The 25,252-nt window shown below is 33.5% G+C and overlaps 1 long non-coding RNA gene, 10 other non-coding genes and 3 pseudogenes across 12 annotated transcripts in view; all 14 read right to left on the minus strand.

Moving 5' to 3' along the window:
• Positions 1–25,252, minus strand: part of LOC126958451 (uncharacterized) — a 169,838-nt gene that overhangs the window by 94,419 nt on the left and 50,167 nt on the right. The window contains exons 1-5 of one of the 2 annotated variants that reach the window (XR_007727189.1): positions 21,612–22,271; positions 14,733–19,477; positions 13,770–13,854; positions 3,981–12,887; positions 160–3,627 (exon numbers count right to left, since the gene is read on the minus strand). This is a non-coding gene — a long non-coding RNA (uncharacterized LOC126958451). Of the gene's footprint in view, positions 1–159; positions 3,628–3,980; positions 12,888–13,769; positions 13,855–14,732; positions 22,272–23,964; positions 24,030–25,252 lie in introns of those variants that run through there. The other variant, XR_007727188.1, reaches the window with a different exon arrangement.
• Positions 820–891, minus strand: LOC126960378 (small nucleolar RNA SNORD113/SNORD114 family). The gene has a single exon (XR_007727937.1). It is a non-coding gene; the product is annotated as a small nucleolar RNA SNORD113/SNORD114 family (small nucleolar RNA).
• On the minus strand, positions 1,853–1,924 carry LOC126960359 (small nucleolar RNA SNORD113/SNORD114 family). Its single transcript, XR_007727920.1, has one exon. It is a non-coding gene; the product is annotated as a small nucleolar RNA SNORD113/SNORD114 family (small nucleolar RNA).
• Positions 3,109–3,203, minus strand: LOC126960399 (uncharacterized; annotated as a pseudogene).
• Positions 4,845–4,921, minus strand: LOC126960389 (uncharacterized; annotated as a pseudogene).
• On the minus strand, positions 10,860–10,933 carry LOC126960388 (small nucleolar RNA SNORD113/SNORD114 family). Its single transcript, XR_007727945.1, has one exon. It is a non-coding gene; the product is annotated as a small nucleolar RNA SNORD113/SNORD114 family (small nucleolar RNA).
• LOC126960404 (uncharacterized) lies at positions 12,438–12,532 on the minus strand (annotated as a pseudogene).
• LOC126960376 (small nucleolar RNA SNORD113/SNORD114 family) lies at positions 13,338–13,407 on the minus strand. The gene has a single exon (XR_007727935.1). It is a non-coding gene; the product is annotated as a small nucleolar RNA SNORD113/SNORD114 family (small nucleolar RNA).
• On the minus strand, positions 14,328–14,402 carry LOC126960384 (small nucleolar RNA SNORD113/SNORD114 family). The gene has a single exon (XR_007727942.1). It is a non-coding gene; the product is annotated as a small nucleolar RNA SNORD113/SNORD114 family (small nucleolar RNA).
• On the minus strand, positions 15,261–15,335 carry LOC126960361 (small nucleolar RNA SNORD113/SNORD114 family). The gene has a single exon (XR_007727922.1). It is a non-coding gene; the product is annotated as a small nucleolar RNA SNORD113/SNORD114 family (small nucleolar RNA).
• Positions 16,196–16,270, minus strand: LOC126960401 (small nucleolar RNA SNORD113/SNORD114 family). Its single transcript, XR_007727952.1, has one exon. It is a non-coding gene; the product is annotated as a small nucleolar RNA SNORD113/SNORD114 family (small nucleolar RNA).
• Positions 16,597–16,668, minus strand: LOC126960363 (small nucleolar RNA SNORD113/SNORD114 family). The gene has a single exon (XR_007727923.1). It is a non-coding gene; the product is annotated as a small nucleolar RNA SNORD113/SNORD114 family (small nucleolar RNA).
• LOC126960391 (small nucleolar RNA SNORD113/SNORD114 family) lies at positions 20,768–20,839 on the minus strand. Its single transcript, XR_007727947.1, has one exon. It is a non-coding gene; the product is annotated as a small nucleolar RNA SNORD113/SNORD114 family (small nucleolar RNA).
• LOC126960386 (small nucleolar RNA SNORD113/SNORD114 family) lies at positions 23,267–23,340 on the minus strand. Its single transcript, XR_007727944.1, has one exon. It is a non-coding gene; the product is annotated as a small nucleolar RNA SNORD113/SNORD114 family (small nucleolar RNA).

Below are 25,252 nucleotides of genomic sequence, written 5' to 3' on the forward strand. Positions count from 1 at the left end.
GCTCAATGTTTCACATATGCATTAATTAACCTAAAGTTTTTAATCTAATTTTAATTATTGCATATTTCACCTTCTTTTATTGTGTTTAATACTTTTTAATAATATAGCAAATAACATTTTTAAATGGTCAAAACAAGAAGGAGCTTGACTATTACTCACATTGGTCTTCATGCTCCTAACATAGATGCAGCTGTAGAGCTTGTAACCATGGAATCGGCTGGCAAACATCCATCCTGAGGCCACAATGCAGAGCACATCACAAACAGATTAAACAGTCCTCCTTGATCTGTGTTTATCATCTTCCCTTTAGGAAGATATTTGAGAAATCATTATCTGAAGGATACTTATTTCATTTTCTCTTAAGAAAATGAACACCTTGTGCAACTTTCCTTGACCCTGAGGTTGACCATTATCTATAAATACCATCTGTATCATCCTTAGTCAAAGAAGTTACAGTGGTGTAACATTTATTTCTCTTGGGACTTCAGTGCTTTAATATAATATTTTAATATATTATTATATTTAATGTATATTAAATATTGCATTTATTATGCATTAATATTAGATATTTATTTAATATATTAAAGCTTTAATATAATGCTTTAATATAAAAATAATAGTACATCTTGCCTCACCATTTATTTTATAATTGGACAATACTTCATCCCCTTCATATATGTACATGTATATGTATAAATTAGTTCATTGATCCAATTATAATAATACAATGAAGTGAACAAATCCAAAGACCAAAAGCAAACACATTGCATATTCATAGGATCACCTGAATCAAAAGGAATGGGCCAGATTTCTTTTGTGATGGACCTCAGAGTTCCAGATATGTATTCATCATATATAACTCATACACTACCAGTAGTCATCACTGACTCAGGGTCAATCTTTTTTTGCTATTCATTTCTACCTTGTCTATTGATTAAGTCATTCATTCACTAATAATACTTTCAAAGCCCATGATTCACAAAACTCAGTAACACTCTTGATACTCCACATCAGTATACAGAATCACTCAAACACTGGTGTGTTTCATTAACTATCCTGTTTTATGTATATGCATCATCAATATAATACTTCATGTCACTCCTGTGTCACTGGAATAACATTGGCCATCTTTGACTGTATTTCACGTTTTTAAATAATACGTTGATTACTCTTAAACAAACAACCCAAACCAAGGTAAGGACTTTGACTATTATTCACATTGGTCTGCACGCTGCTTCCTAAGCATGGTGCAAACAGAGTACATGACCTTGGAGGCATCCTCAAATTAGAACAAGGACATCCATTCTGATGAGTACAGAGAAGATGATAACAAATTTGAGACATTGTCACCATTGATTCTTGCTTTTCACCTATAATTAGTCATTTATGCAATCATTATTTGGATTTCATATTAATTTCATTGTCTGTTAAGAAAATTTCATTTCATTAATCGTAGTAATTTCATTTTCTGTTAAGAAAATTAACAAATTCGATCTTGCTACTGGCCAAGAATTTGAACACTGTCTATAATTATACTGGCTATATCATCATTGGCCAAAGAGGTGACAGGCATGTCCCATTTCTTTCTCTTTGGACTCCATGTTTTCAATACATATGAAATGTTTCTTGCCTCACTACAGATTTTAATAATTGGGCAATGATTAACATTATTCATCTTTTTATGTAATATATGGAAATTATATATATATATATAGGTTCTCACATTGAGCAACTATAAAAATACAATGAAAATAAGTAAAAACAAAGACCAAAAACAAATAAATTCTGTATCTCTGACATCTATATACATAGGATCATTTCAAACTACAGAAGGAGCTCAGTTTCTTTTGTGATGGACCTCAGAGTTCCAGACACGTATTCATCATGTAAGACTCATACGCCACCAGCAGTCATCATCGATCCAGTACTGATCATCTCCTTTTCCACTCATTTCTATCTTGTCTACTGACTGACTTGTTAACTCACTAATAAGTCCCTATGATTAAAAAAAAAAAAAACAAGAATAACCTGGATATTCCATATATGTATGTAGAATCATTCTAACATTGATATAATTGTCCTCAGTTTTTCATCTATGCATTATCAATATAATACTTTACATAACTCTCATATCTATCTTTGGGATAACATTGGCCATCTTTGTATCATAAACTTTTTTTTTTTTTTTTTTTTGAAACGGAGTCTCACTCTGTTGCCCAGGCTGGAGTGCAATAATGCAATCTCAGCTCACTGCAACCTCCTCCTCCCGGGTTCAAGTGATTCTCCTCCCTCAGCCTCCTGAGTAGCTGGAATTACCGGCCACCATACCCAGCTGAGTTTTGTATTTTTAGTAGAGGCGGGGTTTCACCATGTTGGCCAAGCTGATCTCAAACTCCTGACCTCAGGTGATTCACCCGCCTCGGCCTCCCAAAGTGCTTGGATTACAGGTGTGAGTCACCACGCTCAGCCTATTACAAACTTTTTTATAATACCTGACATACTCTTCAACAAACCACCAAGACAAGAACTTTGATCATTAATCACCTGGGTCCGCATGCTCCTTCCTAAGCATGGTGCAAACAGAGGACCATGGAAGAATTCTTAAAACAGTACAATTAGGTTCATTCTGAGGAGTACAGAGCAGAGAAGATGAGACATTATCACCAAGATGAGACATCACAAATTTGAGACATTATCACCATTGATCTTTGCCTTTCACCTTTCATTTAGTTGGTCATTTAGGCAGTAATTATCTGGGTATATTTATTTCATTTTCTCTTAAGAAAATGAACAATTTTGAACTTGCCACTAATCAAAAAATTGAACATTGTCTATAATTATACTATCTATGTCATCATTGGCCAAAGAGGTGACAGGCATGTGCCATTTATTTCTCTTTGGACTTCACTGTTTTCAATACATATTAATAATATATCCTGCCATACCTGAACAATGCTTCATCTACCTTATCTTTATTTATATATTTGTTTATTGATTCTCACATTGATCCAATTATAAAAATAGAATGAAATTATCACAAAGAAAAACATTTCTGAAACATTTATGTAGCATAATTTGAAAGAGAGTATGGGCCATGTATCTTCCCCAACAGACCTCAGAGTTTCAAACACGTATTCACTATATAAGACTCATATGCCACATAAGATTCATACGCCACTAGTGGTCATCACATCATTGATCCAGGACTTGTTCTCTTTTTCTCCACTCACTTCCACATTATCCATTGATTAGTTAATTCATTCACTAATAATTTTAAAGCCCTATATTCACAAAACTCAAGGAGACCCTTGATATTTCTAGTCCGTATATAAAGTCATCTTACATCAACGTATCTCCTTTATTACTTATCTTCAGTTTTTCATATATCCATTAATTTATATAGGGCTTTATATCAATTTTGTCACTGTACAACAATTGGTCTTCTCTGATCATATTTCACTCTTTTCAATAATACAGTGAGTGAATAATACCCTTAAGCAAACAACCCACACCAAAATGCAAACTTTGATTATTACTCACATTGGTCTCCATGCTCCTAATGCCCCGTGGCAACCATAGGGCTTGTGACCATGGAAGCATGCTTAAATCAGTTTAAGAGCATCCATTCTAGGATTACAAAGCAGAACATGTGATAAAAAAAATTAAGACCTTATCTGCATTTATCCCTCCTTTCCAAATTTCATTTACTTATTTATTAATTTTTCATTATATATTTGTATTCTTTCTCTCTGTCTCAAGAACAGGAACAATGTCAAACTTGCAACCAACCCAGAAAATAAAACTTGATTGATACAGAAAGACTCAATGTTTTATATACATCAAAGAACATAATATACATCAATCCCAACTTCATTACTGGGGTGCATTTGGCCCTGTTTGATTATATTTCAAATGCCATTATAAAATGAATACCCTGAGATAAACCACGCAAACCGAGACAAAATGTGATTGTTACTCACATTGGTCTCCATGCTCCTACTGCAGACAGCTTCCACCTTTAGGAATACAAAGGAGAACCAGTGATTAAAAAATTGAGACATTCTCTCCATTGACAATGGCTTTCAAACTTTCATTTATTTAGTCACATAAATATTTACTAATTGATGTTATTATTTGTCTTTTCTAAAAATAGGACAGGATGGTACTTGCCATTGATGCAGAACAATAACATTAACTGTTACTTCTCACTGTCTACACCAGTGGTCCCCAACATTTTGGGCACCCAGGATGGGTTTTGTAGAAGACAAACTTCCCATGGACCAGGCCAGGGAGGGGTTGTTTCCAGATGAAACTGTTCTACCTCAGATCATAGGAATTAGATTCTCATAAGTAGCATGTGACCTAGATCCCTGGCACGCACCGTTCACAACAGGTTCTGCTCCTATGAGAATCTAATTTATGCCACTACTGATCTGACAAGAGATGGAGCTCAGGTGGTAATGCTTGCTCGCCCGCCACTCACCTCCTGCTGTGTGGCCTGGTTCCTAACACGCCAGGCACTGGTACTGGTCTGCAGCCCTGAGGTCAGGGACCCCTGGTCTATATGATACTGTACCAAAGAGGTGACACTTATTTACTTATGGACCTTAGGACTTTCAAATTATATTAATAGTATTTCAGTCCTCACCTCATATTTCATAATTGGACAATGTTTCACCGTCTTCATCTTCACGCAGTTGTATAAACTTTGTCATTAATTGTTTTGTAACAATACAATCAAAATTCATAAACTACAAAAGCCCAAGAACATCACCTTCGTGCATAACTAATCATTCTACAGGACTACATCCATCAAAAATAACAGACTAGATCTCTGTCTAGGTACTAACCTCAGAGTTTCAGGCATGTATTTATTCATCATCTGTGACTAAATATGCCACCAGCCATCACCACTGGTTCAGGATTTGACATCTTTTTCCTCATCCATTTCTATATTTGTTGATTTATTAGTTCTTCAATAGAATAATTACAATAATATAAATGTGTATGAATCACAAATTCCATAGAACAATATTCTTAAATATCCATAACAATTGTCTACAGAGTAAATTCACTCAGTATCTATAACCTTCATTAATTAATTTGTGTTGTACATATCCATTAATGAACATACATTTCACATCAATGCCATAGTACACCATAATCAACTTCTTTGACTAACCTTAACATGTTTTGTAAATAGTACAGTGAGTATTTTTAAACAAACCACTCATAATAAGAGAAGTGCTTTGACTCTTACATTGGTTTCTATGCTCCTAACACAGAGTTCATGACCACAGGAGAATGTGCTAGGAGCTTTCATTCTGAGAAATATAAGCAATGCAAATAATAGAAAGCTGAGATATTCTTTCCACTGATACATGCCTTCCCCATTTCATTTCCTCAATCATTTAGATATTTATTATTTTATGGCATAATTTATCTTTTTCCCTCTGCAGTAAGTAACCACTTGAACTTGTCACAGACTCAAAGCAAGCACCCTGACTACTATACATCACTACCTTGCCTACTTAACCTTATCCCAAAATGTAACCCCTTTCATGCATTAAGGGGTTACATTTTGGGGTAAAGATATCATTATTTAATGAACTCCAGTGGTTCTACATATATTAACAATAATTCTTGCCTCACCCCATATTTTCGTAGTTAGATACACTTCATTCTATTCATTGTTATAATTGACATATTTGTTTATTCTTTCACTTATTGAATAACAACAAAATCAAAATCCATGAAGCACCAAGGACTGAGAACCTGATTCCTGAATATCACTGAAATCTATCTGTAGGCATTCCTACAGATGTAAACACTTAAATCCCTCTTTGTAGTGGACCGCTGTAGGTCACAGATACTTTGATCATAAAACACATTTCAGAATGTATTCCACTCGCATTATCGGTCCTTCCTTGGCCTTTTCTCACATAATGTGTATATTCTTTCTATATATAACATGAATCAACCACCAGAACTAAAACACTGACAAGTGCTTCTAGTTCCTGTGTGTCCCTTCTTCATAACTTGCATTTTTATCACTTGAGGAATGCTTAGGGAAACCTAGTGTAGAATTCTAAACAGTTAGAACAATTTGTGATAGGGACTTGATCTTTTTTAGAAACCATCCTAAACAACACTAAATCAAATTAATCCTAAATTTTGGTTCTTCGTCGTTAGTATAGGCTTGTTCTTGTTTGATTTTATTCATGTATATAATCATTTACTCATTTTAAAGATGTACAATGAACACCCATGAAAACCCACTCAACAGACAAAGACTGTGCCAATTCCATTGATTTCTAATCTCCTAAAATGTAGCAGTATCCTAGAAAGCCTGGTCTTTTCAGAATGCTTAAATCACCTAAGGTGCATCCATTTTGTACAATATAACAATGATATTACATAAATTAGACATTTTCTCCATTGAGCCATGTTGTTCCCCTTTCATTTACTTAGACTTTTAAATATTAATTGGGCGGGGCGCAGTGGCTCATGCCTGTAATTCCAGCATTTTGGGAGGCCGAGGTGGGCAGATCACTTGAGGTCAGGAGTTCAAGACCAACCTGACCAACATGGTGAAACCCCGTCTATACTAAAAACACAAAACTTAGCCAGACATAGTGGCACATGCCTGTAATCACAGCTACTCGGGAGGCGGAGGCATGAGAATTGCTTGAACCTGGGAGGCGGAGGTTGCAGTGAGCTGAGATCATGTCACTGTACTCCGGCCTGGGAAACAAACAGAGTGAAACTCCATCTCAAATATAAATAAATAAATAAATAAATAAATAAATAAATAAATATTAATTGCTTAATTAATTAATCACCTTCTCTTTCTCAATAAAATAAACAAACTGGAAATTACCACTGACATAGAGCAAAGACTCTATGTATGAAATGTATTTCATACATTTTTCTCAGTGATTCTGAAAATACTTCTCAGGAGGCAGCATCAGCATGACTTGGGAAACTATTGGAACCTATAGAAAGTAAGTTATTAGAAATTTGGATTCTCAGAACCCACACCAAACTTACTGAATCAGAAATCCTGGGAATGTAACTGGCCTTCTGTGTTTTCACAAAACCTCCAGGTCACTTCAATGCTCACATTTGAGAACCACTACTCTATATTACCCTACCCTAGACAGGTGACACCCTTGATGTACTGGTTTCTTAATGCATTGCAGTGTTTCAGAATTATAGAACCAAAAATTCCTGTCTGGTAACATTTTTTGTAATTAATCCAGCTTTATCCTCTTCATCTTTAATATTTATATGTGTGTCTGTATGTTTTGCTGATTCTTTCATTTATTTCCTTCAAATAATGCAATAAATTCCCAGGATCTACCAAAACCCCATAATTAGATACTTGAAAATTACTGAAATCTACTATAGACTTATTTTCACAGATGTAATGCCCAAGTGTTCAATCTATGACCCAGTGTCCCTCATAGAAAACTTGTTTATACAGGCAGACACCCTGGAGGCTCTTGTCTGTGTCCAGTTTATTCCTACCAAGACAGGCACGCTCTAGGAGAGACCCAATCTGGAAATAAGTTAGGTCTGGGTGTGTTGGTCAGGTGAGACACAGAAGAAACAACTTAACAAATCACATGAAATAACAGGAGCAGTGTGCTACTCACAAGTCCCAGAGAACAGACGGCAGCATGCCTGGCAGGGCCAGTGGTCAGGGAGGACATTCATTAAAGATACTTCAAACTTCTTAATAACACAGTGAGGAAGCAAACCACTTGAACCATAGCAAGAACTTTAACAGCTAATTACATTTTTTTTTGGTTTTTTGTTTGTTTGTTTGTTTGTTTTTGAGATGGAGTTTCACTCTTGTTGCCCAGACTGGAGTGCAATGGCACAATCTCAGCTCACCGCAACCTCCGCCTCTCAGGTCCAAGAGGTTCTCCTGCCTCAGCCTCCTGAGTAGCTGGGATTACAGGCATGTGCCACCACTTCCAGCTAATTTTATAATTTTAGTAGAGATGGGGTTTCTCCATGTTGGTCAGGCTGGTCTTGAACTCCCAGCCTCAGGTGATCCACCCACCTGATCCTCCCAAAGTGCTAGAATTACAGGCATGAGCCACCACGCCTGGCCACATTGGTCTTTACTCTCCTGACAAAGTTAATAAAGACAATCACAATCATGATGTCCTTTCTGTGGAATATAGGACAGGTGTGAAAACCATGAGACAATCACTCCACTGACCTCATGCCATCCTCGTTTCATTTTCTAAGACATTGACATATTGATTAGCTAATATAATAATTACTTTCTTACTTTTAATTAAGCAAAAAACCTAGACTATCACTAATCAAATTCAAGAACCTTGACTATTATGTACATATTCCTAAATCATCCTTCAGATACTCTGTTTATTTTTTAATAAATACTAGTTTTCAGAATTACATTAACAAATTTTTTCCATCATAATCTATTTGGACAATTAGTCCAGTTCTGTCCTTTTCCTCTTTATTCATTTATTTATGTGTTTATTGATGTTACCATTGATGCATTATAATCAACCCAACAAAACTCCAGAAATCAGTTCTTGGATTATTACTGAAATTGTCTGCAGACAAATTCCTGTAGATTTAACATACCAAATCTCCTTTTTAAATAAATTGCAGGGGTGCAGAAATGAATTTAATCATAAAACTGATCAATCAATCTATTCATATCACTGATTGGTGGTTGGCCTTTTCTTCATTTAATATGTACATACTTTTAAGATGGAACAATGAACAACCATCAATTCACCACCGCATTCACATCTAAAACCCTGATAATGACTTACGAAAACACAACTGCCTAAATTGTAAGCCTTGGATCTAACCCATAGATTGTTATCCATCAAGGAATGTTGCATAAACAGGAGTAAAACCTAAAACAGAATAATACACAGCCATGAAAAGAGAATGGAAAACACTGATCTCTTTTTAAATTGTGCTCCATTGTACTAAAATGGATTAAGTTATAATCCCTGCTTCAAAACACATCCTCATAAGTAGTCCATGCTTAGCTTCCTCTCATTTCCTTACCTGTTTTGATTTATGTATTTATATAATGTTTTCAATTTACTAAAAGAGAAAATAAAAACAAGTATAAACTAAAAAGCTCCAGAAATAAAGACAATGAGTATTCACATATGTGTATATGCAGGTTACTGACTTGGGTCACAAGCTTTGTTTATTTTTACTAATGGATCATAACATTTGAGACATGTCATAATAATTCTTCTTCCAGTAAATACACTCAAAATGAGACCACACTTAGACATATTTATCTACATTAATTTACATGATGTTTTTGCATACTGATCCACTGATAATAAAATTAGTATGTGTTAACAATCCACCAAAGCCCCTAAACAAGTTTCTTGAATAGTCTTACTATCTGTCAGTGGGTTCATTTCCAAGAGAGGTAATAAACAATGTAATAGACTAGGTCTTTTTTTGTAATGAACTATAAAAATGTTGTGAAATATAATAATTATATACATTTGTCTAGATTTGATTTCAGTTATGTCATTGGTCCATGCTTGAACCTTTTTTTTAAATTATATATTCTATGAAGATGTAACAATAAATCAGAAGAATAATCCACTATGGGTCTAATCCATAGACCCTACTATGATAATGACAAGTATTTACTTCACACATGCTCTTCCTCAGGGGGTTAACAGACTAGGCTATCTAGCAATATAGGAATGTTTGTGTAAACTATGAAAAATGCTAAAATGGAATATCAAAAATGTCCCATTTTTAGTTTATCCATAAAATGACTAAAATGACATCAATCTTTATCTTTTCAAAATTGTCCTCAGTTGTACTGAATTAGATTAATTATAATCCTTAGTTTATAACAGATTCTCACCTTTTGTCTCCTTTGATTTTATTTAGGTATGTGGCCATTTATCTACCTTTTATAGTACTATGAATATCAATGAACAGGCAAACTACCCAATCAAAAACAAGAATGTCAACTATGACTTATGTAAGAACGCACTCCTTGTCCGCTGTGGAACAGTCAATACCACCGTCGCTACAGGATGATCAATCACCCATGAACATCAACCCTGAGAAGTACAAAGTAAATGTTAAAGGTATGAAACAACAAGATTCAGGCTGTGTCTGAATAAATATGAAATGATAAGGGTTAGGTTCATCTCAAACATTGGTTCGTGACACTCCCTATCCTTAAATTAGATTCACTCTCCTTTTATTTATTGAATTATTTCAGTTATTAATTTTACATCAAATAGTGAACATTCTTGAATCCATCACCTGCATTAAGAAAAACATCTGACTATGGGACATATTGGCCTCAGTGCCTCCACTCACACATATAATCGTCTTGGTATTCTCTGCAAGTTAGCTTCGACTTACAGAATCAGCCACTTCTGATTCCTGGCTTTATAACACATTCTCATGAGTGGTCATTTCTTGACCTTTTTATCTATTAACTCATTCATTATTAGTATAAATGAGTTTATAATTCAGGAACAAATGAATTAATTTTTCCAACCATCTATTCTTTTTCAAGAAAATGAGTAATATTTTCATTTTCAGAAATCTAGAAGAGAAATGCCTAGTCGATCTTAATAAAAGTAGTAAAATCCAAAATTTTGTTTCTAAATCAGAGCAACTTTATAGGAGACATACTTAGTCTATACTTGGTTCCATTTTCTTCATGTATTCATACATTTCTTTGGTTATTTGCACACTAACCAACTTATGAAGATATAATCAATAGCTATGAAACACAATCAGATCTTTGCTATTTCTTATATATATACATCAGTTACATCATAGGGAGCAAACTAGTTTTCCTGTTGGACCTCAAAGTTCCAGACACAGGTATTTATTGTTCATGATTCATACATCACCAAACTTCATCTTTGGTCCAGACTTGGAGCTCTTTTTCTTCATTCATGTCTTCATTTATTGATAGATGAATTCATCAACTCACTAATAAAAATAAGTAAATACCAAAGAGTCAGAAGAACTCAAGAGCAAGATTCTTGAATATCTAATATCTGTCTACAAATTATTTCCCATAGACACTATATTTTATTAATTTAACACAGTGTTTCACATACAGATTAATCAACATAATACATTACACCAATTCCATTCTTAAGATATTAACTGATTATATGTCAAAGTGTATAATAACACAGTGATAGCTCTTAAAAAAACACTCAAACCAAGACAAGAATATTGACTCATACTCACATTGGTCTCCAGGAACCTACACAGAGGCAACCATATGTCTTTTGACTATGAGAGAATTCTTAAATCAGCGCCAGTGCATCCCGTCTAAGAAGTACAAAGCAAAGCAGCTGATTTTCAAAACTAATACCTCTTTGTCAATTTTGCTTTCCATATTTTATTCCAAACCGTAGTTTAGTTATTTATTAACTTTTCATAACATATATGTTCATTCTGAACAAAACAAACAACCTCAAATGGACTGATTCAAGCAATAAAATTGATTCCTACTTCCCAGCATCTATATGATCACTAATCAAAAAGAGGTAACACCTTGGGTTCATTTCGTTCTGAGATGGAGTTTTGCTCTTGTTGCCCAGGCTGGAGTGCAATGGTGCAATCTTGGCTCACTGCAACCTCCACCTCCTGAGTTCAAGTGATTCTCCTGCCTCAGCCTCCCGAGTAGCTGGCATTACAGGCGTGCACCACCACGTCCAGCTAATTTTTTGGATTTTTAGTAAAGACAGGATTTCACCACATTGGGAGCTAGTGTTTCATTTTATGTTGATAGTATATCTTGAATCATCACATGGTTGAAGTCCATCACACCATCTTCATATTTGTCGAATTATATATTTAATACTTTTATCATGGATCAATTTTAAATAATAATAGTATGTAAATCCATGAATCCAAAATAAAAGAAGTAGATTCTTACATATTCTTAACATCAATCTATCATTTCAAACATTGATCGTCATTTGCAAATGACCCTGGGAAATAGATCAGATTTTGTTTTCTGCAAACCTTTAGGTTCCAGACACATATTATTCATCACCCACGACTTCTAAACCATCAATCATTGGTTCAGGTTTACATGTCTTTTTCCTCATACTACTTTATATTTGCTTATTGATTAATTCTCAATTCATCAAACATAATAAAATAATTATCTGTGAATCAAAAAATCTCAAAGAGATTCTTATATCCCTAACATCTATCTATGGAATCACGTCATTCATGTCATAGATGATGAATATATGTCTGGAACTCTGAGGTCCAAGAAGTTAACCTCTACTTGTATTTTTATCTGTTTATATTTGTTTAATGGTTCTATCAGTCATATATTAGTAATAATAAACCTAAATCTATGACCCCAAGATAAGAAAATGATCTTTGTATGTTTCTGACATTGTCTACAGGATCATTTCCAACAGAAGCAAAAACCTAGATTATTTTCTTCTCATATTCATCATCCATGACTTTTATGCCACCAGTTGTCAACATTGATCCATAGCTGGGTCTCTCTTTCATCATTCATTTCTAAATATTTATTGAATAAATCATTTGTTCTTTGATAATAAAATGAATACACGATTTCAAAAACCCAAGAACAAGATATTTGAAGAATCCTTACATTTGTCTACAGAATCATTTCCCACAGAGACTATAGCTCTTTGATTAATTAACCTCAATGTTGCACATTGTCATTGAACCAGTTAACTTTTGATTATATTAAATAATTTTTAATAACACCAGGAATACTATTAAACAACCTAAACCAAGACAGGAACCATTACTCACATTGGCCTAACACAGAGGCAACATAGCCTTGATCACAGAGAAATGATCAGCTCACTGCATCCATTCTGAAAACCGCAAAGCAGAGTAGATGATTAAAAAATTGAATATTCTTTCCATCAATCTATATTTTTCACCATTCATTTACATAGTCATTCGAGTATTTATTTTTTCTTAATACAACAAATGTGAAACTTGCAACTAACTCAGAGCACTAACCATTACTTATTGCTGTCTACATGATCCTTAGTCAAAGATGTATTACACTTGGTCCATTAATTATCCATCCATTTCAATTTATATTAGTATCATTGTTCTTTACTATACATCTCAACATTAAATAATACTCCACCTTCATCTGTATTAATTTATACATGTTTATTTTTCATTGCAATTTTAATAATATAATATTTTTATAATTCATAAACATAAAGAAAAAGAACAAGGTTCTTGTATTTCCCTGACATCTGTCTACAGGAGTTTTTCAGACAGAGGGACTAGGCTAGATACTGCTTGTGATGGACCTCAGAGTTCCAGATATGTATTCATTGTGTGACTCATAGGCCACCAGTGGTCATCATCAGTCCAGCCAGAATTGGCCCTGTTTCTCTCCTTTTATTTATAAGTAGTTTCCTAATGATTCATTAATTCACTAACAATAACATAAATACCTCTGGATCACCAACTTTTAAGGACAAGATCCTTAAGTATCCCTAATATCTGTCTATATAATCATTTGCTTCAATTAGTATATTAATACTTCCTTCATTAGTCATGTTCATTAACATAACATCTGTTAATCTACACAATATTTCATGTCAAGTCCATATGTATCCTTGGGACATGGCTGGCCTTCCTTCATTACATTAATATATAATACTTTTAAAATATTACACTGAATATCCTAAACAAATAAGCAAAAGCAAAAAATAATTTTACTATTAACTCACATTGGCTCATGTGCACCTCTACAGAGCGACAGACATGGGGCTCCAGATCAAGGCCAGATGTTCTGCCAGCCCAGATGTGTCCATTCTGGGAAGTGCAAAGCAGAGAAGATGACGGGATTGAAATATTTTTCATGGATTCATTCATTCGACCCTTCTCTTAGTCATTCAGGTATCTATTAATTGTGGTAATACTTATCAATTTTCTTTTTAAAAAATGAACAATAACACACTTGTTCTGATGCAAAATAAGAAACTTGACTATACTGCCTTTGTCATCCTTAGTCAAAAAACAACACTTGAATTGTTTGTTTTTTTAATGGTATTCAGATTTTCAATAGGTTTTAATGATTTCTGTTGTCTCATCATTTACATTGAGTGGACATGCTTCACATTCCCCGTCTTTACTTTTTTATATGTGAACATTGATTATTACATCAATGAATTTATTTTAAAGAAGAATCAAAATTCATAAAAACAATCAAGAAGATGGTCCTTTTGTATTTCCAAAACCTAACTACAGGATCACTTCAAAAGCAATAGACTATATTTCCTCCTCTATTGAACCTCAGAGTTCTAGACACACATTATTCAGCATCCTTGACTTCTATGTCACCAGTTTTCATCATTGGCTCAGGCTTAGAACTCTTTAGCTTAATTCTCATCTACATGTATTTATGCATTAAATCACTAATATTAATTTTATAACCCATGTAAATATAATATCCAAAGAGTAAGAGCATAGAATATTCTAGAACTTTCTATACAATCTGTCAGTTTGATATATCTTACATGAATTATCCTCATTGTGTCATAAATGAGCTAGTAAATATACTGTTTCAACTAACTTCATATTTATTATTGGCTGAGGTTGGCCTTTTGGATGATTTTTTACACTTTCATGATATTATGAATACCCTTTAAAAAGTCTCCTAGAGAAAGACATGAAATTTAACTATTACTCACACTGATCTCTATGCTCCTAACCAACAGTAGCAACCATGAATCTCATGACCATGAATGCTTAGGTCAGCTCAAGTGCATCCATTCTGCAGAATACAAAGAGCAGGTAATTAAAAAAAAATTCAAAACATCTCCATTGATCCTTTCCACATTTCCGTTATTCAGTTATTTTGATATTGATTATTTTTTCAGAATGGAAATGTTTTCTCTCATAACAAAAGGAAAAATATCAAATGAGACTGAATCAGAAAATGAAACTGACTCTTCTTATTAGAGTCTAGATGAACCTTAGCCAAAGAGGTGACATTCATGATCCATTTCCTTAAAGGGCATCAGTGTTTAAAATTTTTAATGATAATATTTCTTACATCATCATGTGTATTCATAATTGAACAATGATTCACTCTCTATTTACTAATTCTTGTTTAATTGTTCTATCATTTATCTATCAATGATAAATCTAAATCTATTAATCCAAAGTAAGAATATGATCTTTCCACATTTCTGATATCTATCCAATTACGTTTTCTGTTGGACCTCAGAGTTTCAGACACACAGTATTCATCGTCCATGACTCAAACGCCATCAGTAGTCATCATTGGTCCATGTTTGGGTCCCTTTTCTTCATTCGTTTCTACATTTGTTTGAATAAATCATTAATTCATTAATAATAACTAAATAAACATGTGATTTACAAAGCCCAAGACAAGATCCTTGAAAATCCCTAATATTAGTCTATGGAATCATTTCCCACACAGACTATATGTCTTTCATTAATTGACCTCTATGTACATTAACAGTTAATCAAAATAATATTTTGTATCATATCTATAACTGGGTCATTTAGCTATTTAAGTATGTTTAACACTTTTTAAATTTAGTTTAACACTAACACCCTGAAACAAATGGCACAGAGCAAAGTAAGAACTTTGACTGTTACTCACATTGGCCTCTTTCCTAAGAAGGACATTTAATCTTGATCACAGAAGAATGCTTAAGTCAGCTCAGTGCATCCATTCTGAAGAGTGCAAGGCAAAGAAGATGAAAATATTGAGACATCCTCTCTATTGGTCCATATTTTCCACTGTTCATTTACACAGTTATTTATGTATTTATTAATTTTTCTCTTAATACAACAAATGTTAAACTTGCAACTGATTCAGAGCAATAACTATTACTTATCACTGACTATAGGATCTTTAGTGAAAGATGTAATATGCTGATCTACTTATTATCGATTTCAATTTATATTAGTACTATTTGTTCTTATACATTTTAACATCAAACAGTAATTTATGTCTCATCTTTATTTATACATGTTTATTGACTCTACCATTGCTACTTTAATTAAAATATTTTTTAGAATTAATAAACATAAAGACAAGGATAGGCCATAGTGTTCTCCTGATATCTGTCTATAGGAGCATCTAAACAGAGGGGATGGAATGGACTAGATTCCTTTTGGTTTGCACCTCAGAGTTTCAGACATCTATTATTCATCACGCAAGATGCATACGCTGGCAGTTGTTACTATTGGTCCAGGAAGGACCACTTTCTCCTCATTCGTATATGCCATCCTCCAGCAAGCAGTAATACCTTTGACTCACTCATTCTTAATAGAAAGAAGACATCAGTGTTTTTAATATAAATGGATAGTATTTCTTGTTTCACCATATATTTCCGTAATTGGACAATGCCTCACTCTTTTTGTCTTTATGCAGTTAAAATATATTTGCTTCTTGATTCATTGATCCAATTATAAAAATAGAGGGAAAATGCATGAACAAGAAGAACAAGAACAACATCCTCAAATATTCCTAATGTCTATCCTTAGGATCAGAAGGTGAAGACTAGATTTTTTATTATATTGGACCTCAGACTTCCAGACCTGTATTCATCGTCCATGACTCATACGCCACCAGTCATCATCATTGGTCCAAGATTGACTCCATCTTTCTTCATGTCTATCTACATTTGTTTTTTGATTAATTAATCAATTCATTAACAGTGCTGTAATAATAAAATAAATAGCTATGAAGAGGGAAATCTTAAAAATAAATTTATACTTAAGTAGTGAATAATAAAAATGCTTGACCTTATTTGATTATATTCTAGACTTCTTAAGAATACAGAGAATACCCTTAAAACAAAGCAAGAATTTTGACTACTACTCACAAGAGTCTTCCTGTGACACATAGAGGTAACCATACAGTTCATGGTCATAGCACAGTGCTTAAATCAGATGGGGCTGTTCATTCTGAGGAGTAGAAAGCAGACCAGATGATAAACATCGATAACTTGTCCTCATTCACTTTTGTATTACCCTTTCATTTTCACAATAGTTTAGGTATTTATTAATCTGTGATCATATTTGTATATTTTTCTTTTAATAAAATTAAACTTGAACTTGAACTCATCCAGAACAATAATATTGACTATTTCTTATATGCAGTGTCTTAAGACCCTTAGACAAAGAAATATCATGTTTGGTACATATATTTCTTGAGACTTCAGTGTTTTCCATTTATATTAGTAGTTTTTCTTGCCTAATCACATTCATTCATAGTTGAGCAATGCTTCGGTCTCCTTTTTTACTTGTTTATATGCATGTTTATTGGTTCTGTCATTGATCCCTTTATAATAATAAAATCAAAATTTACTAACAAAATCCTTGATATTAGACTTAAGAACTTAAGACAATTACTAACAGCAGCCTATATCCTCCCTACTCACATGGGTAGCCATCAAAACCTTCATCAGTGGAAAATGATTGGATCAGCCATCATGCCTCCATTCTGTGAAATACAAACCAGATGTTAGAAAGAATGAAATCACTGTGATTTTTCTTTCTGTTTATGGATGTCGTGTGTTACTGGATTAATTGAAACTCTTGATAGGTAACAGAGTTTTATCACTAGCTTATGATTGGCCTATTACTAGCTCAAAATTAAGTTTTAATAAACTAATAAGTACAATAAACCTCATTCCTAAATACAAGAAAAAGAACTATATAATGAATAGTTGTCTCTATGCCTCTCTGAAATAGATAACAATAATTTAGGTTTACTTTTAAATGAACTGCATTTAAATGAAATTAATCTAAATGATTGTTTCATGGCACAGTTTCATCAATGGTCTACAGTATCCCTTGTTTAGGTATACATCAGTTTGTATACATCTGTATCTATGTATTTGTGTCTGTACTTCCTTATGGATTAATTAATCATCATTCACATTTCTAAAGAAAGTTAGCAGGTTAAGAAAACCAACAACTAAGAACTAAAATATAATGTTTGCCTCTGTCTACATGTAAAATACCCTAAGTGGACAGAGCCTTGAAATTCTTTCTATATCTGAACAACAGTTAAATAAAAAGGAACCCAGGCTTCTTAACAGTCAATGTTTGGCCCTGTAGTTAAGTTACTGGGTTAATCTTTTACTTATTTATTTAACAGCTTTTTTCTTTTAAATAAAATGAAAAACTATGAATTCACTCTATAACCTGAGCAAGAAAATTGACTATTACAAAAATTGCCTATATTCTCCTCATCCAAAGGGATAACATGCTTCGTCAAGCCCTAGTGAAATTCAGTGTTTCAGAAATATTTTTTGAAATAGCTAATTCACGCTGGGCTTAATACCTAGGTGATGGGTTGATAGGTGCAGCAAACCACCGTGGCACACATTTACCTAGGTAACAAACCTGCACATCCTGCACATGTACCCCAGAACTTAAAATAAAATTAAAATGTAAAAAAGAAACCAAAAATTATTGTTTCATTCTATATGCCCATACTAGATTCTTTTCTTCTTTCATTCTACATTAGGGCATTAATTCAATCATCATACACTTATAATAATATAATCAATATCCATCAAAACCTTAAAACTTAAACACCACGAGTACTGCCACATTGTCTGTGGGCTCATTTTCCACAAGATGAATAGACTGTCCCTCTTGGAAATGGACATTACTACTGCATATTTGAACTAATCTTAATCCTTGGTTCAACCCAACAAAAACTCACCATTGGTCCATATTTAGTATTCTTCATCATCATGCATTTACACATTATCTCATGTTTCATTGGTTTACTAACAGCGTAATCAATTCCTATGAATCCCAAAAACCCAGTAACAAGAAATCAGACAACCATGACATCTCTTCATAGGTCATTTCTCACAGAGGAAGGAAGATAGATCCCTTTGTGTGATAGATTCAGTTTTTCAGATTAGCAGATTAATGACCATATCTGCTTCCTATTAATCCCATACTCTTAATTGGTCAAGGCTTGATCATCTTTCATTGACCTTGTCCCTATTTTAAGGATGTGACGATAAAGAACTATGAACCTACCATTTTACCCCACACTGACAATATCCTCCATCTTGGAATGTGACTAAGCTGTCTTTACAGAGGGAAGTTAAAATCAACTGTGACTCAAATAAAATTGAATTAATTTTTACATTAATTAACTCAAAAATAAACTATTAAAATGAATATGACAGTCTTGCTTTTTTCTCCTTAACTGACCACAGATGTGCTGAATAATTCACATATAAACTTTATTCATTTTATTTGTGTATGTAGTCATTTATTCCTTTCCAGTAAGAGTTAACTCTCTTAACAACCACTAAAGCAAAAGCAATCACTTTGTTACTTACATAGGTTTCTACACTCATTACTCAAACAGACAACAACCATGATCTTCCTCGCTGGAGAATAATTGAATCATTGCGCATCCATTCTGTGGAGTACAAGGTGAATATAAAAGTAGGTAGATGAGAGAGAGAGAAAAATGGATCAGCCTAGATTTAGATTTTTTTAAATTCAGTTCAGGTCGACAATTATTGATTAGAAATAAACCCTGGTACTTGTCATATGTTTAAAAGATGAATAACATACCCATTGATTCATTGATTAATTGACTTAGGTATGAAATTTAACTACTATAAGTAACACCAGGCAAAAGAATAACTGTGACTTTTAAACATGTCTGTCTGTTTATCTGCCTTCTACCCAATCAGGAAAGAGTTAAATCTCCTTGGTACATGAATCTTGCTAGAAAGAATTAAATTAATTTGAATCCTGAATTCAAATATATTCTGAACAACTGTGCATGCATGCATACATACATATGAAGTTAAATAGTTACACATGGAGTCATTTGTCTATTCCGTGTCTTAAGGAAATTGCACCAACAAGACTGAAAGGGAAATACTATCCAAATATATAAATACATTCACCATTACTAAAACGCAAGAGCCTACCTCAATTTTGTTTATGGAAATAACGACAATACTGGAGAGCCATTGTACGGAACTGGATTAATTACTCTTTTTGTTCCGTAATACCTGACCCTCACTGGTCCATGATTTGGCCTTATTTTAAATAACTGGTTGGGACATTAATTTGTTCCTTTTTGCATTTATAATAAAATCATTATATCTGTGACTTCACAGAAACTGGACAATATCAATGCCTGTCCAAATGCTCATTAGACAGAAAATTCAGATCAGTTTCCTTGTTTTCATAAATTAAACTGAGGAACCGAATTTAAATAGCGAAGATTATTAGAATTCATTATAACTGATCATTTGACATATTCTCAAGATAGATCCATGTGTAAACCCTCTCTCAATTAGGTAGTGATGTAAGCAATAATTTAAGTAAATACTTTGCCCTCTTCTTTTAAAAAACAAAAAATGAATACCCTAAACCAGAACAACATGGACTCTAACATCCATTTATCTAAATGCTCCTTATCCAAAGGGTCAGTTTTGATTAGTTGATTTTACTGGGACTTAGTGCTTCAGAAATGTATTAGCAACGATTCTCATTATTTTATATAGTCTCATATTTGGAACAGGAATAACCATTTTGTTTTTATTTATACAGCACTTTTCTTGATTTATCCATGTACTTGTTTACTAAAACTAATACAGTCCATACTCAGAAGTACAATAACTAAATCCTGATTATTGTTAGCTTCTGGAATAAGCTCATTTTCCATAGACTGAAAAGCACTCTTTTTGCAATGGACCTCAGAGTCACAGGGTTTAATCAAAATCCAAGATTCAGACACCCCAGGGTACTCATCATTGATCCAGGATAAGCAATCTTTTCCTTCATTTATACCTCTGCTTATTGATCCATTCACTGATTCAGTAGCAGTAACAAAGTCAATACCCATTGTTCTTTTAGCATCTAAGAACAATATCCTTGAATATAACCAAGATCTGTTTACAGACTCTTTTTGCATAGACTAGCCCTTTTCTCAATAGACTAGATCTCCTTTCGCAGTGGCCCACAGTGAAGCAAGTATAGATCAACGAACATCCTTGCTTCCTAGCCATCTCATTCCACTTATCTTCCACCTTTCCATGCATTCCTCCCTCATTAAGGAGCTGTCTAACAGGACTTTGCATATAATGTAAATGCACTGTAACTGCATTCTCCAATACAGTCACCAATAGCCACATACAGCTACTGAGCACTGGAAATGTGGCTAATGCAACTGAGAAATTACATTTAAAAGTGCATGTACCTTTAATTATTTTAAATATAAATAGCCGCAAGTGGATAGAGGAAACGACATTGAACAGTGCAGCCGTAGATTTTGTTACTGAATAAATCTTAAATTAAATGCAGTATAAACAAGATGATTAATCAGAAGTAAAAAATGAATAAAATGTCTTTCATCTTATTTTTAACCAAAATTGTGCTTAATTGGACTAACCATAATCTAAGTTTTGTAACACATTCATATCATTGATCTACATATGCCTTGACTTTAAGTAATTCAGTGAACTTTAATGAAAAATTTACCCTAATTGAAAAGCTTTTTGACTGTTATTTACTTAAGTCTTTAGCTTCCTTACCCGTAAAGGTAACAGCCAAGATCTTCATCAGCAGAGACGGATTAAATCAGCCATGGTCTTCATTCTGTGGAGTCGAATACAAATTTTCAAAAGAATGAACAGTACAGATTTAGATTGACTTAAAAGACATTAGTTGTGTGATATTAAATTAATCATAAAGTTGACTCAAATCCCATTTTTATCACTGACCCAAGAACTACACTTATTTTTATTTCTTGATTTAACTATCAACTTTAAATAAAACAATAAACACTGTTAAATTCATCACCCAAAACAAAAACTAGGACTACTGCCCACATCTGTCTATAGACACCTACCCACAAAGGCAACCGCTTAGATCATCTTTTTTATTTAATGGACTCAACGTGTGTAGAAATGAATGAATTTAAATTCATGATTCATGGCATATTTTCACCAATGGTAAATGCTTTACCCTACTTACATATTAATTCAATCATTTATTGTTTCGATTTGTTCATTTGTTACGACGCATGGAATATTTTATTATACATTCACAAATACACACACACACACACTGCAGCCAATTCACGGAGAACCCGGAACACAAATGCTTTTCATGTTCAATGTCTATATTCCCCCACCTAACCAGGAAGAGAGCATCAGTAGTATAGACAAAGATTAACTTTCATTTTCATTTCTCAATAACACAACTTTTAAAAGTTTTAAAAAATTAACTGTGACAAGGACCTCTTTTAAAAAATTAACTGTGACAAGGACATATTCTATTCACATATAACAATTCAATATATGGGAATTTACTTACATTATAGAAGAAGCTTGAATAATATTAGGTCTCCATATGTCCATTATGCTATCCACAGAGATTTAGAAACTAGATGCTTTTTTAAGTTTTTAATAAAACTTAGTACAGAGTTGGATTTATAGTAACTTTTCATAAGGAATATTCTTAAGTTGAAATATGCTCATTTATTTCCAATTAAATAACTGTTCCACCTATTATTTACTTACTTATTTATTTTGAGACGGAGTCTCGCTCTGTCGCCCAGGCTGGAGTGCAGTGGCGCAATCTCAGCTCACTGCAAGCTCCGCCTTCCAGGTTCACGCCATTCTCCTGCCTCAGCCTCCCAAGTACCTGGGACTACAGGTGCCCGCCACCACACCTGGCTAATTTTTTTGTATTTTTAGTAGAGATGGGGCTTCACCACGTTAGCCAGAATGGTCTCGATCTCCTGACCTCGTGATCCTCCCTCCTCTGCCTCCCAAAGTGCTGGGATTACAGGTGTGAGTCACCGTGCCCAGCAATTTTCCCTTCTCTAAATAAAACCAATCAGTAAACAACCATAAACATCAAACAATTATTTTGTGTCTTGCATACATCTGTTCACATACTCCTTCCAAAACAAGGCAACAGCCTCTATCAATATATATCACTGGAATTCAGTGCTATAGAAGCATATAATAATAATCCATTCGTCATTACATACTCTCATAATTGGTCAATGCCAAGCTCTCCTTATATTTACTCATTTATGCAAAAGTTATGCATTGATTTACTTATAAAATGGAATCTATACCAAAAAACCGTGAACACCCATGATCAAGATACCTGAATATTCTGAACTTGTGTTATAAGCTCATTTCCCTAGAGGGAAAAATGGGGGCCTCTTTTTTAAATGGACCTCAGAGTTACAGATGGCTTTAATCAAAATTTTTGATTCAGACACCCTCCAATCTCATCATTGGTCCAGGCTTGGCACTCTTTTTCTTCATTCACATATACCTTCATTTTCCCATGAATCACAAATTCTAAGAACAAGACCCTGGATATCACTACAACATATCTCTAGGCTCAATTCCCACAAAGCTGTCAGAGTAGATCTCAGTGCCACACGTGGAATAATCAATAAATCTTGATTCATATCAGTACTATCAATATCAATGGCCAATGACTGGGCTATGTTCATTTAATTTGCGTAATTTTAAAGGTGGTATAATGAACAATGAAAATCCACAATGGTATCCCCCACTAGAACAAACAGCATGTTTCACCTTACAAGAGCTTCTCCTGAACAGTTAACAGCCTGAATCTCTTCCAGTATGGAAATGCTTAAATCAAGTATGGTGTAGAAATACTATGAAATATGAAACATTTCTGAAAATTAAATTCCTTCTACCTTTTTAAAAAATAAGTCTCTATTGTGCTGAAATGGGTCAGTCCTACTCCTTGGCCTACAACACATTCTTATTATTGGTTGTTACTTGATGTTTTTATTTTTGTGTATATGGCCTTTTGTTCCTTTCTTCGATAATCACACATGAACCAACCACATAACCCACCAACAGAAACTCCATTACTAACATTGCTTCTTACCACAGAAGAAATCGTCATGCCCTTCACCTTGGAGAAATGACCAAATCCAATCTCATCTAGTCTTTCTGGAGGAAAAGGCAGATTTTTATAAGAATAAAAAGTATACATTTTTAAATCCATTTTTAAGTAGAAGTTAGTTCTCCATTACTAGATGGATTACAAACATTGGTTTGTGTCAAATTTTAATCATCAACCCAACAGTTCTTTTTCATGTACTGACTTCTTAGCATGAAATAATATCATGAACATTTTCAAATCTACCACCCAGCACAAGAAGAGCAATTTTCAATATCTGCCTAGGTATTCCTAGCATGAAGGGAAGACACATTTTTAATGAGGAAAACTTTTGTACTATAAGATGAATTTAAATTGTTGTTTTATAACATAATCTGACCAGTGGGCCACAGTTATTTTAATTCAAGCCATTTACTGATTCGTTTATTTACTCATCTATTTAATAACTCAAAACATAATTTAATTATCTACTCTCTTTTCTAAAGAAAACTCAAAATGGTGAAGTCACCTGCTACCTAAAATTAAATACTATTACCTGCAACTGTTCCTATTAGCCCTGTATGTGCTGTTGGAACGTTCCTCAGTGACACAAATGTTCTCTATTGGCGATTCTGAAATGGTGGTCACTTGTGACCTGTGGCTTGGGGTGTGACTAGTGCGATTGAGGAACTGAATTTTTATTTTTTAATTAATTTCCATTTAAATGTTAACAGCAAAATATGTCTAGAGAGTGGGTCTTTACAACCCTTCCAAAGGAAGGAGGGTCCTGGACCTTTTTTGTTTAAGTGGACTTCAAGAGGATAGACAAGATTAATCACACCCCTTCACACATTACATATGCTTCTCACTAGTCCGTGATCTACCCTCTTTTAAATAAGGGATGGAAATATAAAATGATTCTTTTACTCATAATAATAATGCCACTATTCATGAATTCAAAGGACACTGGACAAAAGCCCTTTATGACACTAGCATCTATTTATTCACTTATTACTCATAAAAGTCATGAAAATGCATTTGCATTTTTCTTTTTAAATAATAATGAGCAAACATAAGAGGATTTTTAGTTATTACAGTCAAATTTTCAATGTTCATCCTTAGACCTTCTCCACACTTCACAACCTAATCATTAGTATTTTAATGTCTATTATTAATTATATTAAATTATTGTTCATTATAAAAATTTAAGCTAATATATTTAGCATGATTTGTAATTGTCATTATTGAATATAAATATTAATTTTATTGGCTAATATTTATTATATTAACTATT

The sequence above is a fragment of the Macaca thibetana genome, chromosome 7, assembly GCF_024542745.1.
Source record: "Macaca thibetana thibetana isolate TM-01 chromosome 7, ASM2454274v1, whole genome shotgun sequence".
In the NCBI taxonomy this organism is placed as follows: domain Eukaryota; kingdom Metazoa; phylum Chordata; class Mammalia; order Primates; family Cercopithecidae; genus Macaca; species Macaca thibetana.